The 21573-nt window shown below is 37.5% G+C and overlaps 1 protein-coding gene across 2 annotated transcripts in view; it reads left to right on the top strand.

Moving 5' to 3' along the window:
- The window catches only part of ZFPM2 (zinc finger protein, FOG family member 2), a 493438-nt gene that overhangs the window by 331297 nt on the left and 140568 nt on the right, over positions 1–21573 (top strand). The gene's annotated exons all lie outside the window — the stretch shown is intronic.

The raw sequence follows: 21573 nt of genomic DNA, 5'->3' as shown, positions 1-21573 counted from the left end.
GGTGTGTGCTCCAGGAGGTACTACATTCCAGCCAGTTTTTTGAAATCACTCATGTTGGGAGGGTAGCTTAAAATGAAACCATTGCAAGGATGGAATTCTTCCCCATGGTGATTTCTGAAGGGCAGGAGGCACACGGGAAAGAGGAAGCGATGGCTTGCAGAGCTTTGCCTTTGATTTGCTCAGTGTGACATCAACCTAGACTTCGTCATACAGCTAGGCCCTGGCTACAAAGGAGCCGCAGCTCCATGATGGTATATCATGGGACTGGCTTTCCAAAGCACAGCCCCCTCTGCGTGTGCGGTGTTGTCAGGGGCCCTTCTCTCCATATTCAAGGTATGGACCTGAGCTCAGGACTTTTGCAGTGAAATCCCTAATCTCTCTTTGTAAATATTGCAAAACCTTGTGCTTCTCATGTTTAATTTCTTTTAGCTTTCGTTTTTAACCAAATAGACCTACAGAGATCAAAGATTTATTTGCACATTGAACCTAGAAACCATAAAAGCATACAAGGGAAGAAGCAAATAAGCACCCCTATCAATGTATTAACATATAAAACACTAATCATAACATCAAAGACTCTTAAAAACTTGCTAGAAACAATTACAACTTGTTCCTATAATCATTACAATTTGTACACTTATAAGAGGATTGCCTTTAAACTACCATAAGCCTTTGAAAATTGAAACACTGGAAAGAGAGAAATTTGCAAGCTAAAAAAACAATCTGCACACCGGGATCTGATTATGTTCCTTTTCCTCTATAATTGCTGGTCTCATACTTACCCACTCATTACCTAACCCCAAATACCTGTGGTATGCGGACAGGAGCTTTTAGCTGGAAGAGAAGGTAGGTTTTCCTAGGATATGTCAATATGATCTATTAAAGTAGAAAGAAATGGTATAGTGAACCAGCCTCCTAATGTCCACATTCAGAAGGCAAAAATATAAAAGGTAACTTGGAACATATGGTCAATTACTGGGAATAGGTTTTTACTGTAAAATATCTTACCTCCATGATGACACTTACAATATGGACAAAGCAAGGGAATAGCTGTTCTTCTATCCTAATCCCAATGCACTGCATTAGTAAATCAGACGTTCTTTTGGAAGAGACGATTGTTACATTGTTATGTAAGGAAAATAATCACAAAATTGTCACTTAGTGTTCAAGGATGTACCAAACTTTATGTGTTTGTATCAGGGTTGGATGTACTTTGATATTTTGGCAATTCATTTTGAGTAACTGATAGAAGCTTATTAATAAAACAGTGTGTTGGCCTTGTACATGGATAATAATGGACACTAGTTATTAAGCACCCTGAGCCCTCTGCCTTGGCGTGCCCCTTCCAAATTGTATGCACTTTTTTTTTTGGTATTTTTCTGAAGCTGGAAACGGAGAGAGACAGTCAGACAGACTCCCACATGCGCCCGACCGGGATCCACCCGGCACGCCCACCAGGGGGCTATGCTCTGCCCCTCCAGGGCATCGCTCTGCCGCGACCAGAGCCACTCTTGCGCCTGGGGCAGAGGCCAAGGAGCCATCCCCAGTGCCCGGGCCATCTTTGCCCCAATGGAGCCTTGGCTCCTTGGCTGCGGGAGGGGAAGAGAGAGACAGAGAGGAAGGAGGGGGGGAGGGGGGGAGAAGCAAATGGGCGCTTCTGCTATGTGCCCTGGCTGGGAATCGAACCCGGGACTTCTGCATGCCAAGCCGACGCTCTACCGCTGAGCCAACCGGCCAGGGCCAAATTGTATGCACTTTCTCATTGCCCTTCATTGTTTTATGATTATCTTTTTGTGAGGTTAGAAAAAGAGTAACTAAAAAGTAAGCTATTCCCTGTTTTTTTCAATCCTTTTTATATTTAATAAGGACAAAAACTTTGTCTTAGTACCATTCTCTCTTTGGTCTGGTATGCCGCTTGTACAGAAAGACTACTAGGTAAATATTGATTGGTTGACTAGATAAACAAGTGGTGAATGATTGCCAGAAACTATAATAGACACTTCACATACTATGATGATGAACTGCATGGATTCCTGCCATTTAATAGTTTTATACCCAAAAAAGGTAATTTGATATTGTTCAATGTACAAGAACAACTGGTATTGAAGTTCAAATAGCTGAGATCGCAAAAACTACTGTATATGCATTATTTCATTTAATTATCATTTAAAGTCTCCAATAAGCTAATTAATATACTACCTCATTTTAACAAGGTAATAAAAATTTAACTAATTGAGAATTAGTAGGTTAAATAATTTGCCATGGTCACATAGCTAATATGTAGCGTGGTTGAAGTAAAGTTCACATGCACATTTATGAACTTAGGGTCTCAGTTATATGTATTAGAATCTGTTCTTTCTGCCTTATACTTTTAAACAGCTCAATGAGATGGGTAGGATTTTTTTGATTTTATACAATTTGACATTGTGACTTCTTAGAGAGGTAGGGTGGTTATCCTTCGTCCTGTAGAGCTAACAATGGAGCAGCCTGACCAAGCGGTGGTGCAGTGGATAGAGCATTAGACTGGGACATGGAGGATCCAGGTTCAAAACCTTGAGGTCGCCGGCTCGAGCACAGGCTCATCCGGCTCCTCTCAAACACAGTCTCACCAGCTTGAGAACAGGGTTGCTGGTTTGAGGCGTGGGATCATAGCCAATACCCCATGGTCACTGGCTTGAGCAAGGGGTCACTCGCTCTGCTGTAACCACCCTCCCACCAGTCAAGGCACATAGGAGAAAGCAATAACTGAACAACTAAGGATCTGCCACAAAGAATTGATGCTTCTCATCTCTCTCCCTTCCTGTCTGTCTGTCCCTCTCTCTGACTCTCTCTGTCAAAACAAATAAAAAACAAAAACAAAAAAAACCCAAGAAAACAACAACAACAATGGAGCCAAATGTGAATTCAGGTCTTGACTATTCCAAATCCGTACTCTCTGTGATGCTGCCTTTCCACCTGAGACCATTGCATGATGGGTAAATCCTCTAAAGCCACGCAGACCTCTATGCTAAGAAATCACAGAGTATATATTAGTGGGTTGCTTCCGAAAATGTGTGTGTGTGTGTTTTCTTGCCAGTAGACATCCACTGGAGTTAGTGCTCTGGGCAACACACTTGGGGAAACTCTCCTGTAGACACTTCTCTGACCCCAAATGGGTTTCAGTCACCTGATGATAATTTCTAGAATTCAGATTTCCTTTGGAGGGAAAAGATAGCTCACCCATAGTGTGTCTTCAAGTTCTTGAATACCTTAATATTCTGACATTATAGTAGGGATCACACAAGTCATGGAAAATCTGACCCCGGGAAGTGCTCCTACCAAGACCCAGGACCTGATGGGCGCTGAAGCCTTCTGTGTTCACAGGCTGCAGGTATAAGTCTCCTCAAAACAAATGAGTTTTGTAGGTGGAAGGATTTAGCAATTTAGATTTAACAAGTATTGACTTGAACATCTCTGATGTGTGAGGTGTTTTCATTATGTATATTTGGGGGGTCTTGTTTGTTTTTAAGCGATAGAAATCCAAATGAAGTTGGCTTATGCAAAAAAAAAAAAGTCAAAGTGCGCATCTGTGTGTGTGAGGGTTAGGAGTAGGGGAGTTCATCTGCACTAGAACTGAGCGTCCGGGGATATTCTGGACTTCAGGAACACCTTAATCCAGTTATTGAAACCTTATGCCCAGATTGTCTCTCTCTGTCTTCTGCTTTCTCTTTTGTGGGCTTCATTCCTAGAAACTTTCTCCTCAGGTGGTGGGAAGTTCCAGTCTTAGTCTACCAGCTCAACAATTCCAGGGAAAAGAGAGCTTTTCTGGGTTTTGATTGGGACACATCACATAGCAGTCCCTAAACCAACTCATCACTGTGACTCTCCCAGGCTGACTGCATCATCCTGAGGATCAAAGAATAGAATTAACCTTACACAAGCCACTGAGATGGAGGATAAGTAGCTCCTCACATGAGACCCAAGTGCTGTTGCCAGACATAGAAAATGATTGCTCACTGAGCCAACATCCATGTGCCCAGATTTCCTTTTATTATTTTATTTTTTCTAATTGATTGATTTTAGTGAGAGAGGAAGGGGTGGGAGGAAGAGACAGGATCATAGATCTGCTCCTGTATGTGCCCTGATGAGGGATTGAACCAACAACCTCTGTGCTTCAGCATGATGCTCTAACCAACTGCGCTATCCAGCCAGGGTGATTTTCTTATTTTCTTTTCTAGCTAATAAACTAATTACTTATGCATACTATGCCCACATCTTTATTATATGGTTTGGTGATCTGAGAGTATGTTAGTGCCTATTTACAAATAGATTGTAAAATGCATATGTGTAGTATTTTTAAAAATGACCTTGACTGTGAAATTTTTATTTGTATCAATAGGCCACCTAATGTATAACTATTACCATTTAAGAGACACACTTTGTTTTGTTTTGTTTTGTTTTTATTCAGTGAGAGGAGGGGAGGCAGAGACAGACTTCCCACATCTGCCCAGACCAGGATCCACCCCACCAACCCACGAGGGGTGATGCTGTGCCCATCTGGGGCGTTGCTCTATTGCTCAGTGATCGAGCTCTTCTTAAGGCCTGAGGTGGAGGCCATGGAGCCAACATCAGTGCCTAGGGCCAACTCGCTCCAATCTAGCCACAGCTGCAGGAGGGGAAGAGAGAGAGAGAGAGAAGTGACAGGGGGAGGGGTGAAGAAGCAAGGGCGCTTCTCCAGTGTGCCCTGATAGAGAATTGAACCAGTTTATCTACACATCAGGCTGATGCTGTACCACTGAGCCAACCGGCCAGAGCAGAGACATACTTTTTGAAGTATTATTAAATGTGGGTTAATAATAAAGTTAAATATAATGATTAAAATTTCATTTCCAAGGTGTTCATCAAATAATTATTTTAAAATTGTATTCTATCACTTAGTGGTATATGGCAGGCTGCCATCATCTTGTCTTATCAAAGTAAAAATATATAGTATTTGGCATTAATATTTTAATGTGATATACTTTTTCTCTGCCTCAACTACCCCCTATCATTCCAGAAAGTAATCAGTTCATCCAGACATTGATGCACCAGACTTGTTGGGTTGTCTGTTTTTTGCCATTATTCTCAGCAGACTCCAGATAATTCTAATTTACTTATCTTCAATGAAAAAAGACTAAAAAGCACTATGCTGAAGTTAAAGAGAGGTTGCTAGCGGGTAGGATGAGCAAGGTCTGTCCACTTACTGCTAAAATCCACTAATGTCTATTGAACATTGGAGAGTGTCTTCTTTTCTTTTTATAATTTTTCAGTTATGGTTTACATTTAATATTATTTTGTATAAGTTTTAGTTGAACAGCATAATGTGTCTTCTTTTTTATGTTAACATTCTGTACTTTATAGTGATTGCACAGCATACTGGACTTTTTATATTTGAGAAGTAAATAGCTTCCTCTGTGTTTTATATTTCTGCAAATTTAAAACTAAGGCTTTAGCTTGTGGGTTTGTTCATTCAGTTCACTTAAAACAAGGAGTAATTATTTAGTTTTTCATGGGGTTGTTATTTCAGAGTAGCCACATTCTCTAGGTATCCAAATTAACAGAATAGACATTCTCAATTAAAAGAGTGGAAAAGTATCAGCCTAACCCTCACTCTCACCTTTCCCACAGAAGAATTCTTTTTATGTGAAAGCAGGATATCATTGTGAAACACTGTTGCTCATATGCAACATTGACAAATCATTTTTTTGCTCTGAATCTTGATTGATTTTTTTCAGCTATAAAAATGGAATAGTGGTGGCTATCTCACAGAATTTGAGGGAAGCAGCACTCATATACTAACTGTGTGTTATTATAAATATTATATGGCTGATTATCTTATACTCAGTCCAATTTGTCCTGTAGTCATAAAGTCAGTAAAAATTTAGAGGAAATGAAGCCAGGCCTCCATGTTGGTATCAAGCAAGTGTGCAGGAAAACATGATCATCTGATACGAGATTTATAGCCAAGAATCCCGTAAGTCCCTTTCAGTCACTGTGAACCCACAGTGTCCACCGAGAACTATATTATAGAGGACTGAAGCCTTTGCCTAAAAACATTATTTGCTTTGGGCACATGATATTTATATTTTTAATGAATGTCACATAAAATGCTAGTATAAAGATGATAATATTAATACAAGTAATAGCAGTTACAATTTATTAAGCACTTATTCTATGAAAGGCATTGTTTTAAACACTGTACATACATTTTCTTATTTACTATTAGAAACTCATGGTGTAAGCAGCATTATTCCCACTTTACAGATGAACAAACTAAGGTTGAGAAAAGATTCATAGCTCATACATGATGAAACTGGGATTCAATCTGAAACACATTGTCCTCATTTCCAAATATGTTAATGACCAGATTTTTAAAAATATGTTTGCCGGTTATTGCTCTTCTTCAAAAATTTGCATACATGTTTATCAGTGAAACTTTCTTCTCATTCTATGATTTGGCTTTAAAGAGCAAGGGTTCAAGAACCGAAACAGTGGTGACAGCAGTACTTTTTCTTATTTCTCTGTTGCTTTTAAGACCAAAGCAATTTAAAATTACATAGAAGACCAATCTCCGAATCATCGTATGATCGTCTTCAAAGTATTGATTTTAATTCTTTGCACAATGTAACCAGCAATTAATTCAGTGAAGCCTGTATTGAAGGCACTGTTGCACTAATGACAAATTCTAACATGACCTATCTTGGGTGAGCAACTTTCTGCACACTGACGAAATTGATCAACTTCTCAAAACAAAGATTTTTCCATTATAAAGATTCTTGCAAAAGTCTGGACTATATTCCACCTTAAAATAGAGAATCTGTTGCATGTTACTAGAATTTTGAAACAATACCACTGTCTTTTTTATTTATTTTTCTTTTTTAACAATATCCTTGTCTAATGTAGCAGCCAATTTTTAAACTACCTACAAGTTGATGTGTAACAATACCTAAAGGACCTGATAAGAAACTTTAAATTTAAAAGGAAAAAGGTTGTACCTAAAATAGTCTTTATTTAACCATTCAGAAATTCATAGAAAATGCATAACTATTGTTTAGTTTGACAGAATTCTTAAAAGAGAGTGGGCGCCTGAACCAAATATTTAACAGCAGGAATTATAAAATCATAAGGCGATTAAGTTAGCTAGTTGCAGAATTCCAATATTGCTTTTTAAATGACTTCAGGATATAGGAGGTACTAAGGTTATTATCTGTTATCAGGAATATAGTGGAATTGTACAACTGGATAATAACCAAACAAACTGACACAATGTAAAATTACATTATCAGTGTGTTAAAACAAAATTGCACCCTAAAGGAGTCCACACGCCAGCTCAGAGCTGCAGTGTAATTATGCTTAACTCTGATAATTAAAATACAACAGAGATCAACAGAATCATTTTCATTAAGAAAATTATTAATGATGGTGGTATAACAGTAATTGATTGCAGAGCACCACAGGATAACGTGATGCCGAAAACCCATCATGTTTCATGAACATCTGAGGCTTTTTCTGGTTATGTTCTATAAGAATGAGAGATGTTTTGAGGCGTGAGCACTTTATTATGCCTGTTCTAGGAATCAGTGGTTGTAAAAAATAGCTGCTTTAGAAAAACCACAGTTTTGAGTCAAATTGTCATTTCTGAGGGTTCTTAAGGTCAAGACAAGTGACCCTACTAGTGACTGTGTTATTTACAATAGAGCTGAATGTTGCAAATTGCAGGATGACAGCAACTCTAGCAAATAATGGGCCTTCTGTCATTTCACTTTTTTACTCTGCATTTGCTGTTTTTACAATTTTGTTAGTGATTTAATGATATTATTATTACAGTCTGGTTCTGGTAGTTCTGAATAGTTTATGTCCTTAGTTATTATTAACATATGCTATATGATATAAAAAAAATTGTTCTCATATCCACGTTGCTATGAGTTTCCTTAATGAAATGTTGGTAAATAATCCTGCATGATAATACTCTTAATTATCTCTGTGGATTAGATGTTCTCTCATGTGTTGAAGAAAAAAAAAAATCCCTGCCTCCTCCGCTGGATCCATGCATGAACAAAGCTGCTGTCTGTCATGGGTAAAAACCCAGTTAGAATGTTGGCAAATGATACGACCTAAGAATATATCAGTTTTATAAGTATACAAATGAAAACGAAGAGTGGGGTCTTTTGAGAGGTGACTTCCTATCATTCAGAAGTATTAGCTTGTCATTCAAAGAGATGCAAATCTTGAAAGCTACCCCCAAAAGTATCTCTGTCAGCTAAAATGAGGGACAACTCTTTAGGGTAGGTTTCTTTCAGAGTAAAATACTGTGCATACTTTTTTGGAACAGTGTATTACGTAGAGGAAATTATATTCTAATTCCAACTGAAAAAAGCAGAATATGAGGTTTTGAGCCTAGTATGATTATAATTATATTAAAAAGTATATGCATAGGGAAACATACTGGACAGAAATACCTCAAAATTATAAAAGTATTTCTGTAAAGGTGGCAAGATTTGGGAAGCTTTTTTTTGTATCCCTCTTTTATAATTTTCTTCCCTTTGATTATTTTTGTCATAGAGTTTTAGAAAAGTATTTGCAAATGAAAATCGCTCTTTGTTTTAACTACATTCTTTCTCTTTTTATATACAACCCAAACTAAAAGAACAAAGAAATATCTACATTGCCTACAGAGTGTTCCTCGTCCGTAGAATTTATATTATTTCCAAGTGATAAAATTATTTTTCTTTAGTAGCTCTATGAATGTCCTAACACTTTGTTTTGTAAGATAATTTTCCAAATAAGATCAATGCATTTGAGCCCATGCTTTGTGCACAATATGACCCAGGTGTCCTGAGAGCTACAAAGGAGTATGAAACATCCCCCTGGTTTAAGGAGCTTATTAAAAGACCTTCTACTAGTTGCAGTCTTGCAGGGTCAAGGCAAAGTTGACAGACGATGTAGCTACTGAAAACTGAATATAAGTTTGAGACATGGGAGGAAGGCATGCGAAGAGGCTGGAATTCCGTACTTAAAAGCATGTCGTGTTCCCATGAGTGTCCGAGCACACACTATAGTTAGAGCATAGAATTTACAAATGAGACCAGTGACAGACGAGCCTCCAAAAGTTTCTGAGGACCATGTCATGGATTCGGTTGAACGCTCATTGTTAAGACCTTTCTCGTGGAGGCAGGAGAGCTACTGAGAGTTCTAAGGCACACATGATTACATCAGGATTTTAGTGACAATGGTGTGTCAAAGGTTAAGCTTAGGTCCATCCACTAATAAAAGCAATGCTTTGTCTGTCCGGGAAATAATGTTGGTAGATACACCACTCTAGGAGATAGTAGTTAATCTTTCACCTTAATCCACTTATTACCCAACTCCCACAATTTTTCAACTCCAAATGAAGCTCCTATCCCCTCTCCCCCCACCATCATTTTCCTGTCCATCTGCCCCTCCTGTCTTGACTTTCAGGTTACAAGATTTAGATTCCAGGGCTCATGATTCTAATCATTCTCTTTTACCCCCTCGCCCTTCTCTCCTTCTGGCTTTTACTGGCCTGACCATACCTCCATTCTGGTCAGTCCAAATTTCCACTTTTCTCTGGGCAGAAGTTAAAGTGAATTAATATTTGTGACATGCTTAGAATAGTACCTGATTCACAGTGTGGTCAAAATAAAACAAATGAACCACGACCACCAACAGCCACAAAACCCAGTGGTGACCAGCTTGCATTACATTTGATCACAGGGTGAATGAGAACCCTCAGTGTATATAGCCTGTAAGTACAGATTTATTTTCCTAATTAATCTTCAAGGTCCCTGTTTCAGACTTCTGTCTCCCGCAATATATAACATCTCTTGTTAGATGCTGACCTTCCTCTTGTTTCACAGAGAAAGTGGAAAACTGGAAGCACTTGTCATCCTCCAGTGACTTCCCATCACAATTAGACTGACATGGCAGGTGCACGGAACCAGACCTGGCCCACGGCCCTCCCACTGTCACCGCAGAGTTGGGAAGTTGACAGAGACTATCAGCATGCAAAACTTAAAATATTTACTGTTTGGCCCTTTACAAAAAAAAACTTGCCAATCCCTGAACTAAACTTACAAAGCCATTACATAGGCCTCCCAGGCCCTGGAAGATCTGCCAGGGGTACCTCTGTGGTTATATTTATAACAACTATCTAACTACTGTTGCTGTGGCACAGGTCCCCTTGCTTTTGCTTGAGCATACAACAATGCCTCTACCTCAGGGCCTTTGCACCATACTCTGTCTCCACATTACTTCATTTAGAACTCTGTCTAAATGTTGCCTAACTACCCTGTCTTTCTTTCCTTTATTGCCTCTGTATGAGTCAACTTGTGCTGCTGTAACAAAATACCATAGACTGGGTATATTAAACAAACATTTATTTCTCACAATTCTGGAGATCAAGGTACAGGCAGATTCGGTGTCTGGTGAGAGCCCTCTTTGTAGTTCGCAGATGGCTGCCATCTTGCTGTTTCCTCACATGGCGGAACAAGAAAGAGAGAATGAACTCCCTCATGTGTCTTTTTATAAGGGCACTAATTTCATCATGAGGTCTTTACCCTCATGACCTAATTACCCCCCAAAGGCTTTACTTCTTAATACTACCAAAGTGGGTATTAAGGCTTCAACATAAAAATTTGGGAGAATACAGAACATTGAGTCCATAACATCTTTCTCATTTATCTTCATACTTCACATTGTAACATTCAGTAAAAAAACAAGTTAATGTCATTTGCCCACCCCTACAATGGGAGTACTTCAAGGATAAGAATTTTTTATATTTTTAAGTTGTCCATGGTAGTACATGGCGCATAATATGTGCTCATTAAATATTTATGAATGAATGAATAGATAAATGAATGAATTACTGTTTATTCTTTAATATGGAAAGCAATATAAGATACAGATTTAATAATATTCCCACAATTACTCCTTGACCTTTATTCAATTTTATGAGATGTCCTCAAACTTTCTTAACTTCACTATTGAATTTTAAATACCATTTTTGTAATTTACAAGAGGTCTTATCGTCTGGCAGTTTTTTTCAATGCCTTATTCTTTTTCTACAGCTATTCTTGAATCTCTGAAGATAGGAATTGGAAGGATGTTTAGGAAGTTGTGGTGCAGCGCATTATTTCTTAGTTTTCCTAACCTGTTTTGGTCGCTGTATTTAATGTGGAAGCTTTCCTCAAATTGCTAGCGATCCACGATTGCCCACTTTATTTTTTAGGAGTAAGCCACTCACTGCCAAGTGCTACAACATCACAAACAGGCAGGTGATGGGTTTTGCATAGGATAATAGGATAGCAATCTAAAGACAGTAATGAAGTCCCCAAATAGCAGTATATACAATTTTTTAGTCTTAGCATGATTAAGCTTCTCCAGATAGTGCCAGTCTCGTCTCTGAGATTTATGAATCTTAAGGCCAGCAGTTTGAAGAAGTTAGTGGGCAAAAGAGATCGGGTGGTACATTGGGTAAGTCCTATCTCATTTTTGAGACTATAGATGTTTCCTTAATCATGTAACTCAGGTGATACCTTAGCGTCCCCTTTGCTGAGCCTGGGTCTCTAGATCTAAGGCACCATTCCATTTCTACACAGACTGAGCTGGCATCTCCTAACCTAGTGGGAAGGGAGGGTTCCTTAGCCCTGCAGGGATCAGCTGACCATGTGTAGTTAACCGCTTCTTACTCAGAATTCCAGGACTACAAGTTTTAGCCCCATGGCTGTGTCCCCCTTTCAAGGCACAAGTTGTCTTTATTTCCTGATATTTTTCTGGATATCTTACTCAAATCCAAGAGTAAATCTGCTTGGATCTTGTTGACCTGCTCCTCTTCAAGTCCTTGAATTTCTGCTTTTTGTGACCTGCAATGTCATCTTCATCATTTTCTAGCTTCCAAGATTTTGTTGACTTCAGTTGCCTATTCTGCCCTGTCTCATTGCCCTCATCATATTTTTTTTTCTTTACTGCCAGGTTGGTGAGAGTGGATAGAAGAAATAAATGCATGCAATTAATTCACCATACTTAACAGCAGTCCTCACTGCATATTTCTTAGGCAAGTGTGGTGCACTCATTCCTTTGTTTTCCTAAGTTCTAGTGTCTTCTCTTCTCTCTGGTTGCTATCTTCCAGACTCCATTGAAGTGACTCTCTCAAAGGTTCCTTGTGATTTTCTGTTGCCAATTTTTCGTTCCACTGGGTTTGATCTGATTGTCCCTTTTCGTACCCAGTGACATTTTTCTTTATCACTGTGCATCCACTAAATATTGTCATTCTCTCATTTAGATTTCCCTAGATTATCTCATCTATCTTTTTAACTACCCTATCCCTAATGGTCTCATTTCTTCTTCATCCTCCACAGGTATTACATGTTCTTACTTTACTCATTTATTTTACATTTCTCAAATACCTATTGCTTGTGTATATTTTTTGTACATCATGTTTCCTTTGCCTACTAAACTTCTAGCCATTTTGATTATTGTTACTAGGTGCCATTCAAGATGTAGTATAGATCAATGCCTCTGAACAGCCTCCCCTGCTTCTTCCCCATGAGGGAAGAGCCCCACCCAGCCTGTGCATTGTTCCAAGTTGGACGTGAACACCTCAAACGCAGTGACTTCATTTCTTACCTCTTTCACATATATACTCACTGACTTTTGAATTATTATTTATTGGCTTTTATGATGCATCATTCAACAGAATAAGCTCCACTGTGACTTGATGTAGTTCTAAAAATTACTAGTGTGGGAATCATTTGAAAATCTAGTAACCAAAATGCTAGCCTCCTCACATCTAGAAAATTATACCATGCCTTAACAATCTTTTAAAAATGCTAAGGAATCTGGTACAAGAGGATTTCTTTGGAATGTCCTATATATGCAGAACATGAATTGTACTTGTACTACATCAGTTAGCATGAGGGCATGTGAAAGAACTTGGAAAATTTTAAATCTACATATATGCAAAAGATGCTGTCAAACGGTAGAGTTTTATTTGACATCTTTGCACAACAGCCGTGCCAAGACATTGCTCACTATTACCAGGTAGTTCTTTCTGGATCTACCTTTTTTTTTTGCCTCCTGTCAAACACTCACTGCCTGTTCTTCTAAGCTCTTCACTGGGGGAAAGTCAGCCAGATCTCAAGTCATTGCTCTGAGACCTAAAATTGGAAGTTTTTCATTTTATTTTTGGTATATAAGTCAACTCCATTTTTGAAGGCTATTTTAAACTTAAAAGGTCACCTTATATGCCATGACATGCAGTAGTACTTCAGAGAGGGTATATTCTCATTAGTCTGTCTGAGGTCTATGAAGACTGTCAGACAACAGTGGGGTCAACCAAGATAGTATATCGTGGTGTTGCAAGCAGGAATATCCCAACCAAAGGAATAGATCCGAAATACATACATTTAAGGAAAAACAGATAAGATCTATCTACCTATTCATGTAGTTCTGTCTGCCACCATTGAAATTCAATGAGAATAACTTTAAGCCAGTTTTTCCACCAGAAATCTGGTCTGGTCTCCGCTGTCAGCAAAGATTTTTCAGGACTGACTGGTCTCTAGTTCAACACCCTGTATGTTGTGTCGTCCTTCAAAAAACAGAGGTCACAGAGGTTTCTTTCGAAAACAATGTTTTTACAATACTTATTAAATACTTCTAATGAGGAATTTATGGTTTCATAATGAATTTGATCCAATGGGTCATATATGATATTTCTACTTCAGTCCCCCCAAAAAAGACGTAACATTTATCAATAAACTAACCTAAATAATAATCTGATGTTCCTCAATGTCAGAACTAGTTTTGTAATGCAGATAAAATCATAGGGTCTCATGTATTATATCTGTATAGGTTTCTCGATTTGATTACGTGTTTTGTAGTCAAAATTCTCACCTCTCAAGTCTAGAAGGGCTTGATTCTAAGTCTAGGGAAGCAAAAAACATAACAAAACAAAAAATGCCAAACAAAAAAAAAACACAACAACAAAATCAGGGCTTATGAAAGATATTTAGGCCAAACAGTATTTAAATTTTGCATTTTGCTTGGAGATACAAATAAGAAAGATAGCTTTCCATCAGTGAGATGAGGTAAGGAGAAAATACATATGAGAAAATGGACAAGTTACTTTTTATCTTATCTTTCACTTTAAGGATATCATTTTCATTAGCTATCTCAAGGGAAATTAAGATAATCATCGTTATACACATGTAAAAATGAATAGCAGTTATGACCATTACATGAGATTTGGGGATTGCACAATCTTCAATTCATTGATCTATTAGTAAAGTAGCCACAATTTTCCAGGTAGGGGATCTGTTACCTTTTGCAATATGTTCAAAGTATGTCTTACATTGCTGTGATATAAGGTGATAATTTTTTAAAGCTATTTCTTTTAAAAAAATTAGCTAGTGTTTTGCTACTCAATATGTGCTTTGCCAGTGAGCAATGTGACATCAGCTTGTCAGAAGTGCAAAAATCCCAGACCCCATTTAGTCCTACTGAATCCATATCAGCATTTTAATAAAATTCCAGTGATCTGTGAACATACCCAAGTTTGGGAAACCAGCGTCTAGTGATTGCTGACCTACTTGAACAGAATAGTACCCTGAGAGAAACAGACAACCTTGTAATATACTAGTGTAATAACCCACTGAAATTTGTGAATTTATTTGCCAATAACAAACACAATTGTAGAGCAGGAAAATATCATAAAGGAAAAATAAGGATGTTGAAAAGTTCTTCCTGTTTTGTCTTGAAATATACAACAGCTTGAGTGCTATCTTTTTTGGCATTCCCCCTCATTCCCACAAATGAGATTATAGAAAAGAAGAGAAAATGGTGCTGTATTCTCTTTAATGGCAACTTTATTGCTTTTTTTTTTCTTCTAACACCTCCTAATTTATATTAAGCATTAAATTGAAATGCTGATGTTTTTGTTTTGTTTTTTTTTTCATGCTGAAAATGTTCCCATGTGTCTATGCCTTTAAATCAATTCATTCTCATTTTGCAAAACAAAATGCTAAATACGTGCTTAGGGGAAACACAAGCCCCTTGACCCCTGGAGCTCTCTGGAGGCTTGCCTCTGTCATCCTTCCTGCACAGCAAAAGAGGGAAAAAAAGAAGGGAAAAAACAAATTTGCTGAGCCACACATTTCAAGTTGTCGACAACCCCATCCACGGGAAAACAGAGGAAAATATATATGCTCTCTGTCCTGTCAAAAGGCGTTCGCCTTATCTTGAGAGACTGTCAGGGCAGGAACATCAGTGAATGGACAGGAGTCTATTAAATTAATAAGCTGCTGGATGGTGTCTGGAGAGTTATGATGCTCCATAAATCCAGTTTGATCATGGTGGACAAGGTTTAAATCTGCAGACTTCTAATACACATACAGTTCTTGGATTGGATTTGAAGGTTTGTGCCAGAGACACAGAGATAGTCCTGCACCATGTGAATTAAGATTTATCTTTTTCTTTTTATATATATATATAACCTTTTTTTTTTTTTTTCGTACAGTACTTACAAAAATGAAAGCACCTTAGGGATCCTAGTAAATGTTACGGCTGGAAATGAAAGAACTGTTGTCAAGGTGAAACCATGATCTAGAAGCCTAAAATCAAACCTTGGTCAATCTATTCAAGCAGCCCCATCAGAACTGAGTGTAAAAGGTCCGTGTGGAAGGAAAGATGCCTGAACTTATCTGTAACCTGTTTTATAGTGATGTCTGTCAAATTCCCCTCGCCTATATTTATGACAGAGAGAAAACTAATGGTGTCAGATCTGCCCAATACTAATAAAAATCAGGAAATATTTTCTTCACCCCATTAAATAAAGTCTTCTGATATAGCCGTTATTGTGATATAGGTTCATTTGAGTGTTCTGCTCCCAACCGTTTGATGCCAGGGAACTGTATTTCAAATAAACTATTAACGTTAGGTTGAGAACAACTTATTTACATGGGACTGAAAAATAAAATACCTGGAATTTGTTCAAAGTCATAAAATTCTTCACTTATCGGAGAATTTTAACAGGGAATTCTCCGTTAGGTTGAGAATTTTATTACACTGGCTATAATATAGGAACCATAGGAAATTGTTAATTACATGTTTATTTCATCAACTTATAATTATTGTAATAAAGTGAAACTTCATTATCTTACTATGGAACCTGTTTGTGTTAGAAAAAATCTAGAATAATAGACAATGAATGCTGTTATAACCCATGCTACATGCCATTGAGATGTATTTAAGTCAGCATTAGAGTACCTACTGTGGAGTCATTCATTTAGCTCAACTCTACTGTCATGAGGCATGCAGAAGGTGGAGGGAGTCCACCCACACTCAGTGTCCACAGAACACAAAGCCCTGTCCTGGACATCAAATCAGTGAACCCTGACAAGCATCCTATGAAAGTAAAGCTGTTATCCTCAGTTTCATAATGGAAACTTCCCAAATGACAAAGCTAACAAATGACACAGTTCTAATTAAAACCACCTCTGCTTTTATTTACTCATTCATTTATTCAACACATTTTAATTGAAGGCCTACTATGTGCCAAGCAATGTTCTAGGCACAGAAGTGAACAAAACAGACAATTATCCCTGCACCCGTAAGCTAACTTTAAAGTGCCAAAAATAATCAGTAAGCTGATTCAAAGGTCCGGGCTGTTCACACACGCACACGCACATGCACACGCGCACACACCCTGCCTCCTTTACATAGAACCAACTAAGTAAAGTTACCCCTTTAGGCTCCTAAAAGTATGTGCTCTGAAAATTGCTGACTTTTTTTCAGTGAAAAATTTTGGAGTTTTTTTCCCCCATAGCTAACTACTGCATTTCTGAACAAAATGTCCTATAACCCCAATGTACTGCCCATTAGTAGTCAGAGATTAAATAGATACTTGGATAATTACCTCATCCAGTTCAATTGTAAATAAATCTCTGTGTCACTCTCTCCTCCCACCACAACAGTATATTATGTCCCTAGCCAGGAAATGCTTAAGAAAACAGATGAGCCCCACACTGTGCCCTGCAGGTCAGAAAATTCTGGTATTGTGGGACAGCTAGGAAGGGTAGGTCTCGCAAGTCTGCAGCGCTTATGGGAACTCCCTGCTTCTGGTTTTTCAAGTTCAAGCCTAGAGGCTGTGTCAATAGAAGAATCTCAGCTGCTCTCAAAAGCAGGAAGGAGACTATTATTATGTTTGCTAACAGGACTTGAGAAAAGAATATTGAAAAGTTTTTGAAGATTTTTATCTAGTGAACATTCCAGAACCAGCATCTCCCTGAAAGCATTTACTTGTGTTCTGATTCCAACCCTGTGTCCTAGAAACACAGAGAGTTAGGAATCAATACCTGACTACATAACAGGAAAGAACCCCAGAAATACTTCTTGAAGGCATAAATGAATGTTCAGCCTCTCTCTTCTCCCTCCCCTTTTATTACCGAGTTTCTTAAGTGGAGAAAATAGGCTTGGCTGGGAAGCAATAATAACAGATAAGACTTTATATTTAAAGGATGAGGTAAACTGATAGCTTTCTTGTTGGTAATGCCTTTCTATCCCTCTAAGATTTTGTATTACACACTAGCTGCTCTGTTTTATTATGAGGTGTTTTTCATACCGAAGACACAGAGCTTACATACCTGGTTTCACATCTAGCCTTCTGGACAGAGATAAAACATTTGATGTTAAAAGGCCAAAAAAGAGAAACTATTGAGCACTTACTTTATAACAGACCTTGTAATACATTATGCAGCTACTCTGCAATGGTTGCTATAATTATTTCATGTAAAACAACTGAGAATATGTTTTGACCAAAGCTGCATAACCAGTGAGAAATAGTCAGAATTTGGACCCAGCTTTGTCCACAACACAACATTGCCTGGAAATAAAATGGTGTTTTCATTCTACCCATGCATTTATCTTTTAATTGTATTAGAATGTGACATGCCTACTAAATTAATGAAACAATTCAGCCCACACTGGCTTGACTCTAAACAAACAAAAAAAGAATTTATTTTGAAAAACACTGAAAAGTATGACATAAATCACTGTATAAATAAGAATATAAGTACAGCACTTACAGAAGACAAATCTCAATGCAATTAATTCCAGTTTCCCTAATTGGTTTATTAAGTTAGTTTTGCATACAATGAATTGGCAAACAACATTATGTACAGATCTTCAGTGTACAATAATGATATAGAATATATCTATCACCTCTGAAAATCTCCCATATTCCAAAAGACAACCACTGTTGATTCCTATGAACTAATCTAGCTTTATCTATTCTTAAATGTCATGTGAGTAAAATCATATACATGGAATCATACATTTTATGACTTATTTTGCTAAACAGAATGTTTTAGAGACTCATCCATGTCGTTTTGTGTATCAGCAGTTTTTGTTCATTGCTGACTAGTATTCCATTGTATGAGGACACCACCATTTATTTGTCCTCTTTCTGATGGATATTTGGGTGGTCCTATTCAAATCTGAAACAATTGAATCCTCAAAAAAGGGAAACTTTTTATTGCAAGAGTCTGGAAGCCTTTGGTAGCTATAGTCTCAAATCCGGGGATGTTTTGACTGAAGGAAGTCTGTCAGAAAACGAACAACATGAGTCAGATTCCTTTGCTTTTGTATTGCAGTGACCTTCAAATCTTATTGACCCCAATCAGTCTTTAGGAATCAAAGCAAATTGCATCCCTAGATTTTCCTGCACTTCCAATTCTATATCCATTCTCTTCTTAACCGCCTTACGAAACTGATTCAAAGATGAATGAATTTTAAAGATTTTTCAACAGTCTTAGTGTGTGAATTTACATGGGCTTCTTCACTTTTGGGGTCTTTATTTCCTTTGTCTTATTAATTGCCTTCCACAAAGCAACAGAGCTATCTTAAAGCACTTTGAAATCCCTGGATGAAAACAGCTAAAGCCATGGAAAATATCAGCATTATTATATCAGTTAATAGGCAATTGAAGCTATGAAAGGAATAACCAGAAAGACAAATGAATGGCCAAGGGTAAAACAATTATTTAAAGGAGAAATAATGGGTACTAGTAGCCAGGGTTCTGAGAACAGGAATAAAATGTACGTCAGGAGGAGATGGATCTTAAAGGAAGGTGGCACATTTTGACTTAATTAGAGGGCTATGAAAACGGGCACTACCAGACACTATCAGATAGCTTCGGTGCTCCTCGACATGAATTAGTTAAAGCATTAAGAACAATCATGGGATTATGCCTTGATCTGTGTTTTACTGAAGACTATGCAACCATTGCTGGAGAAATACATTTTTGAGAAACTTCTCAGAATCTAAATTGTTCAGATGTTTAAAAAAAAGAGAAAAAATAAGAAATAAAATCCTGAGAAGCAAGAAATCATACAGTTAACAGCAATTGGCTGCTATGCCCTAACCTTCAACTCTGAAAGTATGATGAACTAATGTGGTTGATCTGTTAGTTGAAACAAATGTTCCAAAATGCTGGAACGGAAGCATATGAGACATGAGGGAGTGAATTGGTTCTCTGGCCAGCCAGAGAGTCCTCTGATATTAGAGGATGGGCAATTCATTTAAAAATACAAGAATAAACAAATGATGATTTTACTATTAAAGTGAAAGGAGTGGTATAAAACAAACAAAATTATTACTAGCTATAACAAAGGTTTTTTATTATCTTAGAAAGGGGTTTATAGATGTTTATATGAAGTCAAATTACAAAATGTCTTTAAAACTCTAATCAAATGATAGAAAAATTCATATACGAAATTCACATTTTAAGCTTTACAGAAATACGTTTTTACAAAATTATGTTTCTCATGTGGGTAAACTATTTAAATATTTCAAGGATAAGGATGATAATTTCTTCAATAGTTTACATGAGTTTAAAATTAAAGTATAAGATAGGAATTTGCCAAACCATACTTCTGAAGAAAAAAAAAAAAAAAAGAGCAGAGATTGAGTATAGATAGAAGCTTTTTATTCATTAAGATTTTTTTCTTAAAGTTCATCAGGAGATAAGAGTTAAATAACTGCTAGCATGTATTAGGAAGCATAACTGCCTTGGAATGGAAAAAGATGTCTTGTTTTCTCCTGATACTAACGAAGAGTTTGGAAAAGAAAGATAAAGTCTTTTCTGAACTCTTTAGGTTACTGTTTGGATAAACTTGTCTTATGAATAATCAGCTAATCTTTGAATACTTCCTTGAATTAAAGAAACTGGAAAATGTTAATCGACTCTATTTGTTAATTAAACTTTGAAGTCATCTTGGCATCAGAGAGCCATCGCTCTACTCTTTAGGGTATTTTTTTTACTTGTTTTCATTCGTGGGATCCCTAGGAACATCTAGACTTGCCTTAGTATGATTTTCTTAGGGGAATGCCTTTAGGGAACTCCAGCCAAATCCTCATCAGCTGCATTTCCATTTTAAGTATCAGAGTTTATGACCTTATAATGGAGATCCAGAATAGTCACCACTTTCTCTTTCTTTACTGAAAACCCTGCAGATAATAGTGCATAACAATGACAGAGAAGCATGAACCCCCACCAATGAATGAAAGCAAGATGCTCAAGGCAAAATGAAGTATTATACATGTGTTGGAAGATGACTTTGACAAGGAGAGTAGATCTAGGCATACATACACATACACATACACCTATGCCTGAGTGAATATACAGATGTTCAGACAAATATGTTCTTTCTGTAACAACCATAGCGAAAGCTGTTAATTGTGAAAATAAAACTTCTGGTATCACCATGCCCCCTAGCTCCACCTGAAAGTACTGTTTTAGCTTTGAATAATGAGTTGGTCCCTCTGTGTCTCCAAAAGGCTTTATAATCTCTTACTAAACTCTCACTGACTACATAGAATTACAGTTCAAGTAGACGACCACAGAATGCAGCATACTTTAGACATAAAATAAGTGGTAATCAGTAAAGAACATAAAACCCAGCGCCTAAGTACAGGCGATGCCATGCATCCAGTCATCCTCCATTCCTAACACCAGCAGGTGGGCTGGGGACTAAGCTAAAGCTTGTGCGTGTGTTGAAGTGAGAGGTTGGGATGGGCATTATGCTTTGAATTGCCCAAATCTGAAAGCAAAGAAGTGCCTCAAATATCAAAACAGTAAAGTTAGCAATATAGTAAAATCTATAATTCTGATGGAAAAAACTTGAGTCTAAATTTTGTAAGCCTGTGTGAGTTGCTTAATAAACAAGCTCTGAACACCTAGTTATAAGAATGAATTAAGAAGGGAGGGCTGCCTCTTGACAACCCAGATTTATAAGTAAAAACTGTGGAAGAGGGCAAGAAACAAAAAAAAAGGAGGGGATCATTTATATGAAAAACAGTTTGGAGCTTTTGCATGGATGTGGAATCCTTTATAGCTTTGTTCCACCAAGAGACAAATTCTGAAGGGACGAACATAGGCATTAGGCTTTTTAAATTTCTGTGAATGTGTGTCCGCATCAATCCCTCGCCCTAAGGATGCCTTCCTGTCTTTCTCATATGTATTCTGGGGAATATAACATTCTT

This window comes from Saccopteryx bilineata, chromosome 3, assembly GCF_036850765.1.
Source record: "Saccopteryx bilineata isolate mSacBil1 chromosome 3, mSacBil1_pri_phased_curated, whole genome shotgun sequence".
Taxonomy (NCBI): Eukaryota; Metazoa; Chordata; class Mammalia; order Chiroptera; family Emballonuridae; genus Saccopteryx; species Saccopteryx bilineata.
Note: the sequence above shows the minus strand (reverse complement) of the source record. Positions and strands in the feature narration are given on the sequence as shown.